The sequence below is a fragment of the Rhinopithecus roxellana genome, chromosome 1, assembly GCF_007565055.1.
Source record: "Rhinopithecus roxellana isolate Shanxi Qingling chromosome 1, ASM756505v1, whole genome shotgun sequence".
Lineage (NCBI taxonomy): Eukaryota > Metazoa > Chordata > Mammalia > Primates > Cercopithecidae > Rhinopithecus > Rhinopithecus roxellana.
The window spans coordinates 181,968,028-181,988,668 of NC_044549.1; the positions used below are offsets into that span (position 1 = coordinate 181,968,028).

The 20,641-nt window shown below is 44.6% G+C and overlaps 1 pseudogene; it reads left to right on the forward strand.

Annotated features, from left to right (window-relative positions):
* Positions 1–246: 246 nt before the first annotated feature.
* The window catches only part of LOC104675058, a 32,967-nt pseudogene continuing 12,572 nt past the window's right edge, over positions 247–20,641 (forward strand).

Below are 20,641 nucleotides of genomic sequence, written 5' to 3' on the forward strand. Positions count from 1 at the left end.
CGCCCGAGGCGCAGCCTCGCAGACCCCGGCGCTGGGCAGGGGGCCGGAGAGAGGCTCGCAACTTGCAGCCCTCTGGTCCCACTGAAGGCACAAGCTGCTCGCTGCCTGCCCCACGGGATGAGTGCCAGAAGTAACGAGGGTTACTTTCCCAGGGCGAACCTTTGCCAGGAGGCGCTGCTTGCTCCGGCAGGGTAAAGCTGGACCAGGCGCGAGAGCGGGTTGGGTGACGCGCGCCAGCCGCGGAGAATGAGGCTAGTCTTCTGCGCCCTGCTGTACGCCGGGGAGCTGGGTGAGTGCGCGCTGGGAGTCGAGGTGGGGCCCGGCGCTGCAGGGTGCTCTGTGGTGGCACTGGGTGCCAGCAGCGGGTCGGTCACAGCGGGACCCTGCGCGATGACCGGACAGCCAGCGGGCCTGCAGGGCTGCGATGCACCCCTAAAAGTGCTTTCTCCACGCGGACGCACCTGACACTTTGGTCCTCGCAGAAGCCCGTTGACCAGAGAGCGGATTGCAGACTATGACCAGCTGGCCAAATCCTGTCTGCGGCTTGATGTTGTATACACCTAGATGAGCCGAGAATGCTTTTCCCATCTTTAAATGGTTGAAAGGGAAAGGCCGGACGCGGTGGCTCAGGTCTGTAATCCCAACATTTGGGGAGGCCAAGGTGGTGTATCACGTGATGTCAGGAGTTCCAGACCAGCCTGGCCAACATGATGAAACCCCGTCTCTACTAAAAATACAAAAATTAGCCGGATGTGGTGGCGCCCCACTGTAGTCCCAGCTACTCGGGAGGCGGAGGTGTGAGAATCTCTTGAACCCGGGAGATGGAGGTAGCAGTGAGCCGAGATCACACCACTGCATTCCAGCCTGGGCGACAGAGTGAGACTCTGTTTAAAAACAAACAAACAAACAAAAAGATTGAAGGGGAAATCAAAAGAGCAATATTATGTGACATGAAAATTATATAAAATTCAAATTTCAGTGTCCATAAATAAAATTTTGTTAGAATGCAATCATGATCATTCAGTTAAATATTGTCTATGGCAGCTTTCAGACTTGTCCAAGTCAAATATCCCCAAGTTTAAAACATTTTATTTGGGAAGCAAGAATTGAAATTCTGGACACACACACAGACTGGGTTGTCTTCTGTATGTCCAAAGGACAAAGAGAAGATTGGAGGTTTTATAGAAAAGGAGAAATGTTCTTCTAGAAAGTTCATTGGCACAAGTAAAGTTTTGGGGAACTGACAAGTCCTGACTGGTGAGGGACTATAACAGGTAAAATTAACCTTAGAGTGGCAGCTACTTAGCCAGTAGCTGTTAACTAAAACTGGTCTCAGGTTACAATAGGCAGTTTCAGCAGCCAGGCTTGCGAAGAATTTCACATGTGGAGCAATGCTATGAGCCCCGAGTGCTTTTTTGCCCCTGACTTCTCACCGTGTTTTAGTTGGATATGACAAAAATGACCCAGTTCTGTATGATCAGCTTTCACAGGCTTCAAGGTCAGAGTTGAGTAGTTGCCACAGAGACTGTGTGGCACACAAAGCCTAAACTATTTACTCTTTAGCCCGTGACAGAGTAAGTTCATGACCCCTGGCCTAGAGGCTGTTGATCTCCTTTAAAGTGAAGGAAATGGGGTTAAAGGAGAGAATGAATTTTCCCCCCGGGGCTTAAGGGTTATTATTAAGTGTGGGGGAGGAGCAGGCGGGACACATGTTAGGTGTGCCTAACATCTAACCAGAAGGATTTTTCTTGCCCCAAACTGGACAGCGCTTCCAGTACTTTTACCATACAACAGAGGTAGAGAGGTAGAGGGATATAGAGAAAAAACAATCACTATAGAATGAGATCCACCTGTCACTCACTGCTGTGTGACTCTGAGCTCTCCCTTGACATCTCTGAGCTGGTTTCATTCACTAGTAATTGCCTTTTCACAACAAATACACAATTACTGTGAAAATGAGATACTGTATCTAGTGGCAGGCAGAGTTCTAGGCACAGGTGAGTTTCACTGGTAAAAATCCTGAACATAAATGCAAGGGGCACCTTCCTGTTTTGCAAGGGTGGGCTCCTCCAGGGCTCTTGGCTGAGTGATTTGAGGAAGGGAGTGATGCAGAGTCAATGAACTCATGCATGTGAAGAGCCTTTCCTGACTCAGCAACTGTTGGTTCTGTCCAGCCCTGGTTCTGTCATGTCTGAGACTGTTGTAAATAATTTCTGGGGTAGGGTATGTTATGTGGGGTGAGGGATAACCAGAGCAAGGGCAGAGCAAGAAGAAGGCAGGAAGGGAAGGGGGTGCTGTGGTGGCACCTCACTGGCTCAGCACTGCCACGTGGGGCCACACAGGGAGCTCTGCTGGGGCTAGGGAAGCCTGGAAAGTAGAGCACAGCTGTAGCTCAACTGCAGTCACAAGGAAACCCAGAGTGCAGCCCCACTGGGATGGTTCTGAAATTCTTCCTGAACAGGGCTTGTGCTGTTTGTTCTTCCTCTGTCTCTTGTCCTGGCAATGTCAGGCTCTGACCAAAAGTTTATTTTCCCAATTCACCCTGTGTTTACAAACCAGAGGCAAGAGCTCCCCATTTCAACCTCCACATTCACCTTCTCTCCTTCTTGGCTGCTGGACCAGACGGGAGTCTGAGATATGCTTTCCTCAAAGCTCAGTATTCTAGTCAAACAAGAACGATTCTGGTGGCAAATGACAGAAAATGCAACCAAAGTAGCTTAAATAAAAAAGACCAAAAGGGAAGGGGGCAGTTATTGGTATGCCCTGCAAGATCCAGGAGCCAAGGGCTCAGACAGCCAGTACCTCCACCTTGGCCTCCACCTCCTTTCTCAGCTTCTTGCCCTTGCTTAAGAACTTTCTCTGTTTGGTGAGCATCAGCAGCTTTCCCGTTTCAGGATCAGTCTGAAATATTCACAGCGGGCTCTGATTACCCCTGCCATATGGCCAGTGCTTTTAGTGAGTCACCTAGTCTAGGTTACTTGACTCTTTCTACCCTTAGCTTGCTTGCACATACTTTCATTTTCTTTTAAAAATTATTTCTTTCTTTTTTCTTTTTTATAGAGACAGAGTCCCTTTCTATCACCCAGGCTGGAGAGCAGTGGTGTGATCATAGCTCACTGCAACCTCGAACTCCTAAGCTCAAGCAATCCTCCCATCTCACCCTCCTGAGTAGCTGGGACTACAGGTGTGCATCACCATGCCAAGCTAATTTTTTATTTTATTTTGTTTATTTATTATACTTTAAGTTCCGGGATACATGTACAGAACGTGCAGGTTTGTTACATAGGTATACACATGCCATGGTGGTTTGCTGCACCCATCAACCCATCATCTACATTAGGTGTTCCTCCCAATACTATCCCTCCCCCATCCCCCCAACCCCCGACAGGCCCCAGTGTGTGATGTTCCCCTCCCTGTGTCCATGTGTGCTCATTGTTCAACTCCCACTTATGAGTGAGAACATGCAGTGTTTAGTTTTCTGTTCCTGTGTTACTTTGCTGAGAATGATGGTTTCCAGCTTCATCCATGTTCCCGCAAAGGACGTGAACGCATCCTTTTTTGTGGCTGCATAGTATTCCATGGTGTATATGTGCCACGTGTTCTTTATCCAGTCTATCATTGATGGGCATTTGAGTTGGTTCCAAGTCTTTGCTATTGTGAACAGTGCTGCAATAAACATAAGTGTGCAGGTGTCTTTATAGTAGAATGATTTATAATCCTTTGGGTATATACCCAGTAATGGATTGCTGGGTCAAATGGTATTTCTGGTTCTAGATCCTTGAAGAATTGCCACACTGTCTTCCACAATGGTTGAACTAACTGACACTCCCACCAACAGTGTAAAAGCTTTCCTATTTTTCCACATCCTCTCCAGCATCTGTTGTTTCCTTTTTAATGATCGCCATTCTAACTGGCATGAGATGGTATCTCACTGTGGTTTTGATTTGCATTTCTCTAATGATTGGTGATGATAAGCTTTTTTTTCATATGTTTGTTGGCCGCATAAATGTCTTCTTTTGAAAAGTGTCTATTCATATCCTTTGCCCAATTTTTGATGAGATTGTTTTTTCTTGTAAATTTGTTTAAGTTCCTTATAGATTCTGGATATTAGCCCTTTGTCAGATGGATAGATTGCAAAAATTTTCTCCCATTCTGTAGGTTTCCTATTCACTCTGATGATAGTTTCTTTTGGCCCAGCTAATTTTTAATTTTTAAAAATTTTTGTAGAGATGGAGTCTCACCATCTTGCCCAGGCTAGTCTCGAACTCCTGGGCTCAAGTGATTCTTCTGCCTCAGCCTCCTAAAGTGTTGGGATTACAGGTGTTAACCACTGTACCTGGCCTTTAAAATCATTTTTATTGAAGTATGATTTACCTATAGCATAATACCATGTACTCATTTAAAGTATACATATAGTTCAGTGAATCTTAACAAATATGACTATTCATGTAATTATCACCAAGATAAATGACATTTTCATCACTCCCAAGATGCCTGCAGTCATTCCTACTGTCTGCCATTATAGATAAGTTTTGTCTTTTCTAGGATTCCATGTAAGTAGAATCATACAGTATATTGTGCTTTATTTGGCTTTTTTTTTTTTTTTTTAACTCGACGTACTTGTTTTGAGATTCATCCATGTTCTTGTGTGTAGCATGCTTCATTCCTTTTTATTATTGGGTAGTACTCTATTGAATGGATTTACCACAGCTTATTCACCCATTCACTTGTTGATGGACATTTAGATTGTCTCCAGTTTGGGGCTATTATGAATAAAGCTGCCATGGACATTAGTGCACGAGTCTTCAGAGGACATGTTTTTATTTCTTTTGGTTAAATATCTAGAATTACTGGGTCATACCGGTAAGTGTATGTTCAACTCGACTTTGAGTAGTTGTGCCATTTTACATTCCCACCAGCAGCATATAAGAGTTTCAGCTGCTCCATGTCCTGCCAGTGCTTGGTGGTGTCAGTTTTTCACAGTTAGCCATTCTAATAGGTATGCATTCTAATTGGTATGTAGTGAAGTCAATCTCCATGTGACTTTAATTTGCATTTCTCTGGGGACTCATAATGCGAGGATCTTTTCATGTTCTTATTTTCTATTCCTATATTCATATATAGTCTTTTACGATGTTTCTATTTGAACTTTTTTCTCCATTTCTTCTTTTTTTTTTTCAAATTATGGGAGGCTTCCTGGCTTTTACTTATACCTTTTTTTCTTTTTCTTTTTCTTTCTTTCTTTCTTTTTTGGAAATAGGTTCTCACTCTGTTGCCCAGGCTGGAGAGCAGTGGCGCAATCATGGCTCACTGCAGTCTCAACCTCTTGGGCTCAAGAGATCCTCCCACCTCAGCCTCCTGAGTAGCTGGAACTATAGGCACGTGCCACCACACCTAGCTAATTTTTTATTTTTTGTAGAGACAAGTCTCACCATGTTGCCCAGGGTGGTCTCAAACTCTTTGGGCTCAAGCAATCCTCCTGCCTCAACCTCCCAAGCATCTGGGATTGTAGACACACAGTACCACATCGAGCTACTCTCCACCTTTTTTTTTTTTTTTTTTTTTTTTTTTAACACAAATACAGTGGTGACTGAAAATACTGACTTCTAAAAAAGGCCTTATCTTGACATCCACACAAAGGCGCATGGCCTGCCTAATTCCACTCCCTCACTTGGGCTTCTTACCCTGTCTTGCTGCTACTGAAGACATTTTCAAGTCAATTTGAAGGGCTCTATTTGTCCCTTTTCATCACTGGCATGGGATTCTGTGTAAGGTAATTTGGCGTCTTCTGTCCTATTTCTTTTAATATTTCCTACCTATAGACAGTTAAAAAGCAGTATAGGTTTTGGAGTCAAACAGACCTGGATGGTTCAAATATTAAGTTCAACTCCAGTTATTTAATTCCCTGGCAGTTTTTAAAAAATCTCATTTCACAACTGTGAAAATTAGAGGAAAGAAATGTGCTTGGCCCACTGCCTGACATATGGGGCTCAGTCAAAAATGGTAGCAGTTATTATTGCAAACCTCACCTTCTAGAGTTCATTTAAATAATGTTGTGCCCAAATACCACAGATTCGTAAACAGCATTTTGCCTTTCTAGTGCTCTCTACATTAATTATTGCACCTTACAATGCCAGTAAACTAAAGTCACTGATTTTAACATCCCGGCAACCCTACCGTGTAAGGTTCGAGTCGCCGACGTTGAGATACTGAGTGAATCACTAGGCCCTACCTCTGGGGGTAGGAAGCATTTTTTTTTTTTTTTGAGGTGAGATTCACATAACATAAACTAGTCATTTAAAAGTGTACGAATCAGTAGTATTTAGGGTATTGGAAATGTTGTACAACCACTGCCTCTATCTAGTTCCAAAACGTTTTCACCATCCTAAAAGAGAAGTCCATACCCATAAGTGGTCAGTGCCCATTTTCTTCACCCCCTGGCACATGCCAACCACCAATTAATTTCCTTCCTGTCTCTATAGATGTACCTAGTGTAGATACTCATATAAATGGAATCATATCATGGGTAGCCTTTTGTGTCGGGCTACTTGCACTCAAGTTGGAGTTTTCGAGGTTCATTTACCCTGCAGCATGTAGCAGTACTTCATTCTTTTCATGATGGAATAATATTCCATCATCTGGCTATTCCCCATTTTGTTCATGCATTCATCTGTTGCTGCACATTTGGGCCGTTTCCACCATTTAGCTATTGGAAATAGTGCTGCTGTGAACATTCGTGTGCATGTGTTTGAGTCCCTGTTGTCAGTTCTTTTGGATATATGCCTAAAAGTGAAATTGCTGTACTGTATGCTAATTCTATGTTTAACTTTTTATGGAGGCTTTTGGCTTTTTTAGCTGAGGGATGGGGCAGAATCAAAGAAATGGGCCCAGAGAATTCATGTGAGCCAGGCAGCCTATGGAATTTGTGTGTACCCCTCTCAGCTGACCCTTTATCTTGTCTTTAATCTCTTCTCCCAGCACAGAAGAGTGAGTGCTGTGGGTCCCTTACACCTCTGGCCTCTCCCTCCTAGGGCTGTGCCTGGCCCCTCCTGAGAAAACTGGAGGATGGTGTGCCACATCAGATCATGAGGCCATGAGGTGTGCCAGTTTCTGAGACAATATTTAAAAAGTGTTTCCAGCAGATGGTCCCCTTGTCACTTGCGTGAAGAGAACCTCTTCCCTTGAGTACATTGAGGCCATCGCAGTAAGTCACTGCTGACTAAAACAGAGTGGAAGAAAGTCTATACTTTCGTTTTGTTTTTCTGCACTTGCTGTTGTTTATTGCTTTCTCCCCACAGGAACCAGCCCATGCTTTAGAGCAGAAAGAAACAAGCCAAAGATCTGAAAATGCAGGGACTATGGGTAGAGAAAAATAAAGCTGCTCAACATTCATTGATAGCAAAAATCATAATCCTAATCATAATTCAACAACTAATAGAGAAGGATTCAATCTCAGTAAAATACCTATGTCAAGCAAAGCTAGCATTACATTGAAAGAGAATCTGTAAAGGCTCAGAAATAAACAAGAAGCTCTAGTGTCAGTATTATTACTAAATATTGTTTTTGGAAGTTATCGTAGTGCAATATGATATAAAATGCATATAAGATAGAAGAAACAAACAAAACCACCAATATTTTCTGATGGTAGAATGCCTAGAAAATACAGTAGAATCAAGAGAAATGTTGCTGTAATTATTTATTAATGAATACATTAGTTTGGCAAAAGATAAATGTATCACAAAGTCGTTTTCATATACCAACAATTGTTAGCTGTGAAAAAAATCCCAAAATTGTTATCTCATTTACATTTAAAATAATAAAAAGCAAAATATTTCTGGAAAAATATTATATGAGAGATCTGCAAGGCTTTTATAAATATAATATAGGCTAGGTGTGGTGGCTCACACCTGTAATCCCAGCACTTTGGGAGGCCAAGATGGGTGCATCATTGAGGTCAGGCGTTCGAGACCAGCCTGGCCCCCAACATGGTGAAACCCCATCTCTAGTCATTTAGAAAAATACAAAAATTAGCCCGGTGTGGTGGCACACACCTGTAGTCCCAGCTACTTGGGAGTCTGAGGCAGGAGAACCCAGGAGGCAGAGGTTGCAGTGAGCCAAGATTGTGCCACTACACTCCAGCCTGGGCAACAGAGCAAGACTCTGTCTCAAAATAAATAAATAAATAAAATAGTAAATAAATAAATAAAGTATAAAGGTCTGTAACAAGTGAATAATATTTATTAACAAATGAAAACATATGCTGTATTCCCAGATGGAAAGACTAAATATCACATACTTGCATACCTTCCCAAAGTTACCCATAAATTTAGTATACGTTTAATCAAAATACAGTCTTTTTAAAAGAATCAATAAAATATTTATAACATTCTCGAGAAAACATACATGCATGAAATTTCAAAGTTGTATTATGAAAAAGAAAAGTAGCAGGGGAGTGGCTGAGTCCTACCTAAAACTATACCATATTTAAATAACAATGTTACAAAGGACAGGATACTGGCACATTTGCAGAAGACTCGGAAGAGAACAAAATTCACATACATTGTCAGCTTTCTGTATATCCATTCAACTATCTAATTATCTACATGATATGATATAGATGCAAACTGTGATAGACATTAGGGCATGAGGGTCCTAGGCTTAATAAATTTAGGTAAGATACATGTAGATTTGTTCTTTAAATCAAATTAAATTGAATTTTTTATTTGACAAATAATAATTGTACATATTTATGGGGTAAATGTGGTGTTTTGATACATGTATACTAGATTTAGATAAGTATAATAAGGCAAAGTTGCCAAACAAATGGCTGAGAAAGGAGTCTTTAGTTGGACAACTGGGTAGCCATTCAGAAAAAATATCAAGTGAACTTCTTAATCCATTCACCGAAATAAATTCCTAGCTTGACTCAACTTGATTAAAAGTCATAGACATAACTAGAGAAATTACAAAATTTGGAAACATAAAAAATTTTAAACCATGACAAAGAAATGTTTTTAAAAAGCCCTAAGCATGCAAAAAAAAAAAAAAAAAAAAAAAAAAAAAAAATCACATCAGCTGTAACAAAACCACAAACTATATAAATATGTCATTTAAACTTATAAGAAATACTGGGCCGGGCGCGGTGGCTCAAGCCTGTAATCCCAGCACTTTGGGAGGCCGAGGCGGGTGGATCACGAGGTCAGGAGATCGAGACCCTCCTGGCTAACACGGTGAAACCCCGTCTCTACTAAAAATACAAAAAAAAAATAACTAGCCGGGCGCGGTGGCGGGCGCCTGTAGTCCCAGCTACTCGGAGGCTGAGGCGGGAGAATGGCGGAAACCCGGGAGGCGGAGCTTGCAGTGAGCCGAGATCGCGCCACTGCGCTCCAGCCTGGGCGACACAGCGAGACTCCGTCTCAAAAAAAAAAAAAAAAAAAAAAATAAACTTATAAGAAATACTGAAGAATAACAAACTATAAACAAGCCATTTGCAGAAAAGACATTACAACTAAGAATATTAACAATAAAGGAAAAATGTTCATCACTTTTAATAAACAAGGAAATGCAAATAAAACCATTCTAAAAGTAGCAGTTTATATTTAGTAATGTGATGACATTTCTAAAGTGATAACACTTCTCACTGGTAGGTTTGCAGTGAAATTGGTATGCATTGCTATTGGCATTATAAATTATACATTTCTATATCATTTCTGGAAACCAATTTAGAAATATTCAGTAAGGGTCATAAAGATGTGCATAAATTTTCATCTATTTTTGTAATGTGTGTGTGTGTTTATGGGAAGAGAGAGGGAGAGATTTGTTAGAGGAATTTGACCTTATACAGTTGTGGGTGCTAGCTAAGCAGTCTCTATGAGACTGTTGTCTTTTTGCATCTGTTATTGGGGTTTGCAGAGGAGTCAGTCAGGAAAGAAAGATGTATGTAAAGTGGAGAAAGGCAAGAACTACCTGGAGACCATAATCATGAGCTGGAACCCACGGGATGGACTTGAAACCCATGTCAGTTCTCATTGCTTCTCATCTTGATAGTGCTCACAAGGCCCAGTGGTCTTTTGTCCTTTTACCTGTATACTAAATCTCTCCTTTTCTTAAGGTAATTCGTGTCAGTTTCTGATGCATGCATTTAATAGAGTCCTAACTTTATACACACATACATAGAAACAAATATACATACATATATATGGATATATAGTATAAAATATTTATAAGAAAACGTGGAATGGAGGAAAAGGGAGGCATACAGAAACATAATAGTAAATTCAGAAAAACTCAAGTTACTTTAAATGTCAATTAATAAATGAATAAAAAGAATGATTTCCGTGACAGGTAGGGAGACGATCCAACCTCATTGTGGAGAAGAGGCTGTGCAGTTGCTTGCTTCTTGAAGGAAGGAACTTTTAGCTGACAGATCCCTGCCAAAGAAATCCACATCCAAGAGTGCAAAACCTGACTTCTTATGGATGGAAATGTTCTACGGTGCATTCACTCACGTACCCAACAAATGTTTATTGAACACCTACCTGTGCTAGGTGCTCCTCTAGGTGCTGGGATTCAGTAGGGAATAGAACAGACAAACATGCCTCCACCTTCATGGCGCTTACATTCCAAAGGGGAGGACAAACAATAAACAGAGATTGTCACATGGTTGATAAAGGCTCTGAAGGAAAACAAAGTGGTATCCAGCATAGACGGGGTGGTAGTTTGAAGACTGTGGTCAGGGAAGGCCTCACTGAGGAGATGACATCTGAGCAGTGACATGATGGAGGTGAAGGAGGCCTGAAGCCATGCAAATGTCTATTGAGCAAGTGTCTCTGGCAGAGGGTTAGAGGAGTCTTTCTCAGAGGTGATGGGCATCATTCATGGTCTGTTCCCTTATCTTTCAGGCAAATGAAGCAGATGCTGCGACCATTGATTGAGGTTTAGTGTTTGAGGCAGACCCCCTACAGCATGAAGCCCATCATGGCAGAATTCTGTGGGTCAAAAGATGGTGTGTTCTCCCTGGGGACGGGTGTCTCTGGTCCTACACTGCAGCAATGGTGGGTGTGGCAGGGGCCCTGTCAGCATTACACTTAGTAGGGAACCAAGTTGCTGGAGTTCTTTGGATTGAAGGAGGCTGTCTCTGATGCTGACTCCTGAGAGCTGAGAATTTGGCTCTTCCTGGGTGACTATAAACTGCACATTTTGATAGAAACTCCGCTGGTGCTGCTGGCTGTGGGGTATCTCCAGCCTGAGAGGGGAGTGCTGTCAAGAGTCCATTGCTCATCCAGTGGGGTCTCACCCATGGGAGGCCCCTCTCTGGAGACACACAGGACCTGACTGCCTCTCCTTGTGCTAACCCTACCTGTGTGACAGAACACGGGCCTCCGTCTATGGTGAGGAGAGATTTTGGGGAGTCTAGGAATGAGGCTTTGCCTCTTTCCCATACTTGTCCATTAGTGTCATCAGTGTGTGTGTGAGCGCAGCCGGCCTCAGTCTGACTCACTTGAAGGACCCCGGCATATTCCTGGGACACCCCTGCGTCCTTCCTCTTACACCTTCACTTTGTGTTTGAGCTGCAGGGAGAACCGCTGTTGGGGAAAAGGGGGAAAATGGGCAAAAGGAGAAAAACTCTCAGGGAGAAGCAGTAACAACACAATGGCTGGGCGCTGAAGCTCTCCCTAAGTGCGCTCCACTCAGTAGGCCCTGTAATAGCTGGTGCCCTCGAGCATTCTGTCTCCACTGGCTTAGAGGGACTAGCAGAAAAAAAGAACTAGTGTTTATTGACTTGAAAAGGGACGGTGTTCTCTCTCCTGTCGATTAAGGGCTTTTCTTCTTTTTCTACCCACTTGCCAGGGGATGGTGAGGTCTAGCATCCCAGAGTTCTGCATGGTACATGCTCCAGAAGATCAGTGACAATATGGCATCTTCCTTTGGCCCTTCTTTCTCTCTGCTCCTTTGCAGATCCACAAACCCACCATTATGTCATTGCTGTGGTGAAGAGGGCACCAACTGCCAGCTGAGCCAGCTCCAAGGCAAGAAGTCCTACGACATGGGCCTGGGCTGGTCTGCTGGGTAGAACATCCCCATCAGGACACTGCTTCCCCCTAGCTCCCTTGAAACAGATGAGCCAGCTGGGGCTGGGTGTCCCCAGGCAGGGCTTCTACACCGGTCACCCTCATGGGCTGTGCTGGAGTCACACTGTCTCTGTGAAGTCTATGTGTCCACGGCCTCAGAGATGGATTGAGGGTAACCTGCTTTAAACATGCACTGGCTGGGTGTGTGTACCAGCAACTCCTGGGAGCTGGCAGCTGAGTCTTCTCTGAGGAAAGGTGTCAGTCCTACCTTCCTCCTCATCCCCAGTCACTTGGCTTGACAAGGGCCATCATTGAGGCCTACTGAGAAAAGCCACCTCCCTCCCAGCTTCCCAGAAAGTCTCAGTGGGGCTTCTAGCCACACTGCCAGCACTCAGGCCTCCATGCCTTAGGTGAGGGCTTGGGACACGGGCAAGGAAAGGTTGACTGGGTTGGCACTAGGGTTTTTTGTGTTCTCCAGGCCTCCTGTTCAGTTATGTTGAGGCACAGTAAGCCTGGGGTGATTTTTCAGCCCTTCAAAGATGATGGCCAGATCTTTTTGAACTCTGCAAAAGTACGTCCTTTTGAGTCCGACCAACCTCTGCAGTGTTGATGTCTGACTGTGACAGGGACAAGCGGCTGCAGGCACCTGAGAAGGGCTACAGCCTGGATCGCGGTTCTGGCCAGCTTTGCCCTTTCTGGGAGTGATCACTTGCCTCAGTGTCAGGTGCTACTGGACATGCATCTGGACAGCTGTGCAGTGGCTGGTAGCACACCGTCTACCCACTCCTCCACAAGCTGTCCCAGCCCTCTCCCAGAAGGCATATCCCATGAGCTACCACAGCCTCTGGATACACAAGGGGAGGTTGAGGGGGAGGCATTTCCTGAGGTAAAGAAGGACTGTTGGGGGTTGGCTGACATGCAAGTGTTCCTGCTGTGTTTAGAGTTCAGTCTGGCCCCTTTGAGCCTCCATGTGGGTGAGTTAGCAGAACTGCGTGCCACTGGGACTGAAGTCTTGATTCAGTGTAGGTCAGCAGCTCTCACACCCTGTAGTGGACAAGCTGGGGAACATTCCTGTGGGTTCCATCACCACATGAGTGTGATGCCTAAACCCGCGGGGACCCTGGGCCATGCACTCCCTCCGGCTTGGGCATTGCCAGGCCACCTCCAGCAGGCTGCACTGGCTGGTCCCTGCACACCCACTTCCTCAGCCAGTCCTGGGAGGTGTGTGCAGATGCATGGGCTCTCAACTAGGGCCACTCTCTCATGCATATGCATGACCTGGAGGCCCCAGCCAGCTCATGCCCTGGGGTCCATGTCTTTGTGTTGAGCAGCAGCGGCCAAGTTCTTCTCCAGCAGCTGCATCCCCTGTGCGGACATGAAGAAGTTCCCCCACCTGTGTCAACTGCGTGCAGGGAAAGGGACAGACAAGTGTGCCTGCTCCTTCCAAGAACCGTACTTCGGCTACGTAGGGAGCCTTCAAGTGAGTGAGACCCTCACTGCTCCTCCTCCTCAGCCTGACGTTGGGGAGACAAAGGCACAGAGAGTGAACAGGGCCCACCCCAGGCCACATAGCACATCAGTGAGAAACCCGGGGTCCCAGGTGCCTCCCATGGCCAAGCCTTGCTCCTAACCATCCACAGAGCACTCTTCTGTGTGGGAGCTCCTAGCCTCCCCAGAGCTTGGGGTCTGCCCGTGTTACCCTCCTGGTCAAGGGAATGCTGGGGAGACAGACTCAGGTCTGGGACTCTGAGATCTACAGACATGAGTCTGGGCTTTTGGCAGGGCCACAGGCCAGGACCTCCCCGCTCACAGCTTTCTGCTGAGCTGCTTCTTATGCGTGTCTCTCCCCATCTCCCTCTCAGCCCCCTTGCAGGCACCTCTGCACACTCCATGCTCCATAAGATAAATAGCTACTACTCCAAGGCTATCCAAAGTTATTAGTCTCCATGGAAAGGCTTTAAGTCTTTAGTGTTTTTTTTTTTTTTTTTTTAATTTGAACCTGTTGCTTTTGGTTGCTTTCTAAGAGGAAAATGAGGGTCCTTCTATCTCATCCTGCCTCCTCAGAGTTGTCTGGTTTGGTGACTTCCAGGGCTCTTGGCTGCTTTTGGCCTGGGCTTGGCTGTGGGGTTCAGAGGCCCTTCAGACAAAGCCATCGCCTCTGTGAGGACAGACTAACACTCAGGAACTCTGGGCAAAGCCCTGTGAGCCAGCAGTCCGGGCTGACCCTCAGAGGGGCTGCATGGGGGAGAAGCGAGGCCTGTGCCTGACTGTGGCTCTCCCGTCTGTCAGGTGTCTGAAGGGTGAAGGGTGGTGTGGACCCTACCCTAGCCAGAAAAGCTGGGTTTTTTTTTCTTTTTTCCTTTTTTTCCTGAAATGGAGTCTCACTCCATCGCCAGGCTGGAGTCCAGTGGCATGATCTCGGCTCACTGCAACCTCCGCCTCCCTGGTTCCAGTGATTCTCCTGCCTTAGCCTCCGGAGTAGCTGGGACTACAGGCACATGCCACCACACCAAGCTAATTTTTGTATTTTGGTAGAGACAGGGTTTTGCCATGTTGCCCAGGATGGTCTCAATCTCTTGACCTCATGATCCACCCACCCCGGCCTCCCAAAGTGCTGGGATTACAGGCGTGAGCCACCGCGCCTGGCCCATCTCTAGATATAAGTTGCCTTGTATCTAGAGATGGGTAAAGCTCATTAATGCCACACGACAGTTTCTACGTAAGCTTTTCTATTACAGTAATTCCCCCTTATCCACAGTATCACTTTACACAGTTGGACTTGTGGCCAACCAAGGTGCAAAAGTATTACCTTACTACTCTTGCACCTTGGGGCCATTACTAAGTAAAATAAGAGTTACTGGAACACAAGTCCTTTGATACCACCGTGGTGGATCTGATCACTGAGAAGGCTATGAAGTAACTAACAGGCGGATAACGTAGACAGAGTGGATACAGCATTGACAAACGGAGGATTCACATCCTGGGAGGGACAGAGCAGGACAGTGCAGATTCTATCACACTATCAGAACAGCAGGCAATGTAACACTTGTGAATTGCTTATTCCTGGCACTTCCCATTTATGTTGCAGTGCCTTCACAAGAAGGGTGAGTATGGTGTAAGAAGATATTTTGAAAGAGAGAGAGGCCTTATTCACTTAACTTTTATTACAGTATATTGTTATAATTGTTCGATTTTGGCTGGGCAGAGTGACTCATGCCTGTAATCTCAGCACTTTTGGAGGCTTGAGGCAGGAGAATCGCTTAAGCCCAGGAGTTGGAGGCTTCAGCGAGCTATGATCACGCCTCTGCCCTCCAGCCTGGGCAACAGGCTGTCTAAAAAAAAAAAAAAAAAAAAAAAAAGGTTCCATTTTTTATTAATTATTGTTGTTAATCTCTTACTGTGCCTAATTTATAAATCAGACCTTATCGTAAGTATGTATGTATATAAAAAAATATTATATTATAGTTTGGTACTATCCATGAGTTCTGGTATCCACTGTGGGTCTTAGAACATATCCCCCTTGAATAAGGTGGGACTGCTGTATTTGTTCTTTCTTTAGTGCTCAGTTCGATTCATCTATAAATCTACTAAACAAATTTTATGAACATTTAAACAATACTTACCATCTAATAAAACAAATTGTAATAATCAATTCTCTTAGTCATTGAAATTTCAAATTTAATCACTTTCTTCAGAACATTTCATCATAAATACCTCTCAACTGCTTCAGGCAGCTTAAGCAAAACACACAAATTATTGTAAGTATTTCAGAACTTATTAGCACATCTGCAATTAAATCTGTTGCAAAAGCATTATTGACATGGACAAAAATGTATTCTTCTTCTTCTTCGTCTTTTTTTTTTTTTACATTTAGAAAAAAAACCACACTTTTTCAGAATTTTGGACAGTTTACCACAAACAAACAAAATAATATTTCAGACAAATTGAGTTTCCGGATTCTGGGTCTTATAACAAATTAAATTTCTATCAGATACAGAACATTCAAAACATTTGAAATACAGGTATATAGTCACTGTGCTAAGCTCATTTTTATAATAAATGTCTGCTATATAAGGAGAATTTTAGGTCCTCGCTTTTTACATGGGTCCCAGTTCCTTACAACCTAATGTCTTTCCCTAACACGAAATTGACTTCAGTGTCCTTTGTTCCCTTGTTCAGTTATTCACAATTCAGTGTTTCCTCATTATTACACATTGACTACAATTATTACTCATTATTACACTGGTTTGTTAGCATTTTGGCAATTGATGCATATCTTATTATCCACAATTTTAATTAGTGGGGTCACCTATGGGTCTCATCAAGTTATTATTATTACACATTGACTACAATTATTACTCATTATTACACGGTTTGTTAGCATTTTGGCAATTGATGCGTGTCTTATTATCCACAATTTTAATTAGTGGGGTCACCTATGGGTCTCATCAAGTTATTATTATTACGCATTGACTACAATTATTACTCATTATTTTACAGTTTGTTAGCATTTTGGCAATTGATGCATGTCTTATTATCCACAATTTTAATTAGTGGGGTCACCTATGGGTCTCAACAAGTTGTTCCAAATAATTATTATGTCCTTTGGATGCTCAAGTTACCACACTTAATGATAGTGGCAGCATCTTCTATCTCCCCCTGAAGTATTTGAAAACATCTTCACTTTATGGAAACAACAGATTGCCCCAGACCATCTTGATTTACCTTAGCCAAAGTCACTTGTGTATTTTGTAAGATCCCTTCTTGCCTGGTAGGAGAATGTCCTGAGATTATGACAATGAGTGGGGGTGGAGAGCCCTGGGCTGCTCTTGCCACCCTGGGCCCTTGAGTGGTCAAGGTGGAAAACTGATTTATTTCTGAAGCCATTAGGTCATATTGATTCTCTAAATTTAATTCTAATATTACTAAATAATTTTGAAATTATTCTTCTTTTAATGTAAAGATTTAATAATAATTTGAAATTATTATTTTTTTAATGTAAAGATTTAAAACATATTTTCTAGAGAAAATACTGAATTAAAATTGTAACCACTCACAGGAGCTGTGATGACACTCTTTCTCTTTCAGTTTGAGATTTTATCAACCCCAAAGACCATCTGATGCAGGAGAATAGGGAATTAGGATAATCAAGGGTGAAGGCATAAGCAATAGCAGGTGTAGTCAGTTAGTTCTAGGCAAGACATAGGTCACATCCTCGCTCCTGTGATAACAAGACTGAAGTCTCCACTTCAGCCTCTGATTGACCATGGGCCAGTCCTTCATAGGGTATAACCAACTGGAGGCCTCTAAAGGGCACCTGGCGTGTTATCAAATTCTTTTTGCTTAATAAAAACCCTAAAGAATACTGTAATCAAGGCTCTTGAGCTGCTCCCTGGAGCCTGCTCCCACTCTGTGGAGTATACTTTCACTTCAATCAATCTGTGCTTTCATTGCTTCTTCTATTGCTTCATTCTCTTGTTGCTTTGTTGGTGCATTTTCTCCAATTCTTTGTTCAATGTGCCGAGAACCTGGACAACTCACAGTCAAGACTTTCCATCCAGTAACACAAAGTCTGTATTTGTTTTCTAGGACTGCTGTAGCAAAGAACCATGAACTGGGTGGTTTAAGCAACATAAATGTCTTGTCCGTTACCTCCGGAGGCTAAAATTCCAAGATCGTGATGTTGGCAGGGTTGGGTCCTCCTGAGAGCCGTGAGGAGAATCTGTTCCAGGCCGCTCTCCTCGCTTCTGGTGGTTTGCTGCTGATCTTTGGTGTTGCTTGACTCACAGACACGTCACTCCAATCTCTGCCTTTATATTCACATGACCTGTGTGCATGTCTTCTGTGTACAAACTCCCCCTTTTCATAACGACACCAGTCGTATTGGATTAGGGGTCCACACTAACCCAGTGTGACCGCATCTTAACTAATTACATTTTCAAGGACCCTATTTCCAAATAAGATCACCTTCTGAGGTAATGTGGATTAGGACTTCAATATACGAATTTATTGAACCCACAACACTTTCCAATACCTAGACAATGGAATCAAAGAGCCTGTTTTCCTCATAGGGTCTTTCTGGTTCGTCTTTGTACCTGCAGGTTACCCTGACTGCCCCTAGACCTACTTCCATCTCTCAACCCTCTCACCTTTCCCCAGCAGTCTCTGCATCAAAGGGAATGTGGCCCCTTTAGTGGGGGACCTAGGCTGTCCTGGCATGGTAATGCATCAGCCCCAGACTAGTTACCTTAAGTCCATGAGTCTCAGTTTCCTCATCTGTAGAATGGGATAATCATATTACTGGCCTCTCCAAGTTGTTGTGAGGATTAAATGCAACAGAGCTTGGAGAGCCTTCGGCAAGTCTTTGATGAGCTATGAGTGCACAGTACACATTTGCTGTCACCATTCCTATTAGCAGAGCCACAGAGAACTGGGGCAGTTGCCCTGGGCCAGGCACACCTCCCAGCCCTGTGTCTACCTGCAGTCAGATTGTGAACCAGCTGTTTCACTCCCGAGGCCTCTAGTCCTTACCTGTATAAAATGTTTTTGGAAAAAAAATTGTCTCTCAGTCCTCTTCAGGCCACATATTTGATGGTTCGTTGAGGGGCATGGGTCATCCTAACTACAGCTCATGGCTTTCCGGTGTTATGCTCACCTGGGCTTTCCCTCCCCAGACAATCTGGCAAACAAGGCCGACAGGGACCAGTATGCGCTGCTTTGCCTGAACAGCACCTGGAAGCCGGTAGATGGATACAAGCACTGCCATTTGGTCTGGGTCCCTTCTCATGCTGTCATGGCCCGAAGTGTGGGTGGCAAGGAGGACTTGATCTGGGAGCTTCTCAACCAGGCCCAGGTATCTCCACCTGCCATCCTCCCCTCTGGCTTAGTGCTCCCTGCTTGGATTTGGAGGGAGGTTAACATCCTTGACTTCTTGTCACTCTGGAACTCCTGGTGTGTTCAGGGTACAGTGGAAGCCATGCCACACGTGATCCTCTTCACTGACAAATCGCTCAGTCTGTATGTATTATAGACAGCAGAGGCATAAAACCTCATCTGGAACCATGAACCTGGTGGACTAAACACTCTCTGCAGAAGTTCTTCTTGTCCCATTTAATTATTTTTCCTTCTAAACGGGTCCTCAGGATGAGCTCACATGCCCCTCTTACTCCACAAAGTGCTCTTCATCATCCCATGGCATGTGATCCTGCCCTCCTGACACCTCTGCCAATGCTCTCTCCTTAGCGCTGGGGGATTCAGAGATGAACTAGGCAAAGACTTGTCTTGAGTCATTCACAGATGAGTGTGGGAGGCACACAAGTATGGATTCTTACCCGATGGATCGCACTACCTCATGAATATGGAGGGTGTCCTTTGTGGAGGACAAAGGGACTGATTTGCAGGGGGTATCTGGGAAAGTTCCTGGGCCCTGGGGAGTAACTGTGTGTACCCTAAGGAGGTGGGAGGTGGGGGTTGTCAGGGAGGGCAGCAGGTGACATTTCATGTAGAGTTGCTGCAAAAGCAAACACCAGCCAATCATTTGAAAGAGTGCGTGGGTAGGTGCTGCTGTGAGCTATGTCAGGAGTGGCTCTGGGCCAGTCAACCGGAGTCATAGGCAAAGATCCCTTTGGTTTTTGGAGACCAGAAAGGAGGGAAGAGACCATTTGATGTCCCACAGCTGGTCCTTCAGTGGCAGGCTTGGTGTGGGGAGAAGAGGAGCTCAGGAAGCCTGATCGCAGCCCACGGTGCTAGCTCACCAGCCTCTTCAGGATGGAGACTACCACGGACGCTTAGGGTGATCAGATGGCCTGAGGGTAAGGCAGCCTTCACTGACTGTCCCATGGGAACACAGAGCCACAGCCCACAGTGGAGAGGGATGGATCTGGGGGGTGGCCCCTGGCAGTTTCCCTGAGGCCACACTCAGGCAGACAAGTTGGGATTTGAGGAGAGCTTTCCCTCACCATGAGCCAGGGATGCTGGGGACCTTGGCCACTGTCTTCACCCTCAGGCACTCATATCTTGCTTTCTGTTTCCCTTGTCTGTTTTGGGGTTTGTTTTACCTTTATCTCTATGTCATCTTCCCTCCCTCATCATCTCTTTTGTCCTTTGAACAGGAACATTTTGGAAAAGACAAGTCATCGGGATTTCAGCTCTTTGGCTCTCCTCTCCAGACAGACCTGCTGTTTACTGATGCTGCTCATGGGTTTTTAAGGGTCCTGCTGAGAGGTAACAACGTGCTAGCAGCCACCACCTAACATGGATGCCAAGCTATACCTGGGATATGAGTATTTTTCTGCGACTCAGGATCCAAAAAGAGGTATGTAAGGTCCCGGGAGGGACCTGGCCAGCTTGGGCAGCAGGGCGGGGTGGGGCCCTAATGGGAGGCTTTCCAGGTGCCTGCAAGCCTCACCTAAAGCCTATTGGCCTGCAGAGCCCAAGGGAGCTACTAACTGCACTGGGTTAATGAGGGGGTTTTCTGTGATTAGAAAAGGGCTTTAACGGTCTTCATATTCTAGACAACTGGAAGTCATGATGGCCCTGCTTCCTTTATATTAGCTGGGGTCATCCCACCC